We start from the raw sequence: 997 nt of genomic DNA on the forward strand, positions 1-997 counted from the left end.
CAGAAATCCTTCTTTAAGTTGGATTTGCTAGATACTAAAAATCATAAGGTGAATAGAGACACTTGATTTACAGCTTATTGTAACAATCTATAGCCACTTACCTCCCCACTCCCAGATTTTTTTTTTCCCCTTTCCTCTCCTCTCCCCCATGACTGGACCACTTCACCTTCAATGGTCCCTTGTTGTAATATGGTTACTAGTATGCTAACTACTTATGCTAAATGATCTGTTACACCTTGTATTTAGTTGTGACACTCCACATTTCCCCGACCTGAAGCAGAGCTCTGTGTAAGCTCAAAACCTTGTCTCTCTAACCAACATAAGTTGTTCCAGTAAAAGATAGTACCTCAACTAACTTGTATCTCAGGTAACTTTCACTCACACATGCAAGGCAGCAAAGCAAAATTAACCATTAAACAATGAATTTCTACAAAAATATGATAACTCTCTTAACTGTACATGTTATGTACTTATCAAACCAAAGATTTTAAGGTTAGCTCTCAAGTAGTAAGACAGATAATTTTGTAAGCCAAGTGAAGTGAGCTCAGCACTAAACACCAGGTGTGAACAATAACTCTTGCAGTTACAGGTGACAGCATTGGCACCAAATCAGTTTTAAGTACAACAGTGTTTGATTTAAATCCTATAACTTAGTCCAGTTATGTTTGTAGGAGAATTTCCCCAATTTTAAGCTACTTTAAGGCTCTGTTTCATTTTACATTTCATGTCTACTGTAATTCTATTCTTTGGCTTATTTGGAATCAGGTTATCTTATAGTATCTATGGAAACTGATACATTTATGACTTTGGTATTTTCCAGTGAAGAGGTTTTTTTACCAGCCTAAGAGTCTTGTTTTATGGAATACGGCTGAAATCTAATGGGTTCAGTGTTCTAGGAAAACAATAATTATGCTCTTCAAGGCCAAATTTTGACTTCCTTTGAAGCACAGAAATAATCCATGGAATTTTAGCAATAAGCATTGATTTCCTAAATCTT

This window comes from Natator depressus, chromosome 8 (genome assembly GCF_965152275.1).
Source record: "Natator depressus isolate rNatDep1 chromosome 8, rNatDep2.hap1, whole genome shotgun sequence".
In the NCBI taxonomy this organism is placed as follows: domain Eukaryota; kingdom Metazoa; phylum Chordata; order Testudines; family Cheloniidae; genus Natator; species Natator depressus.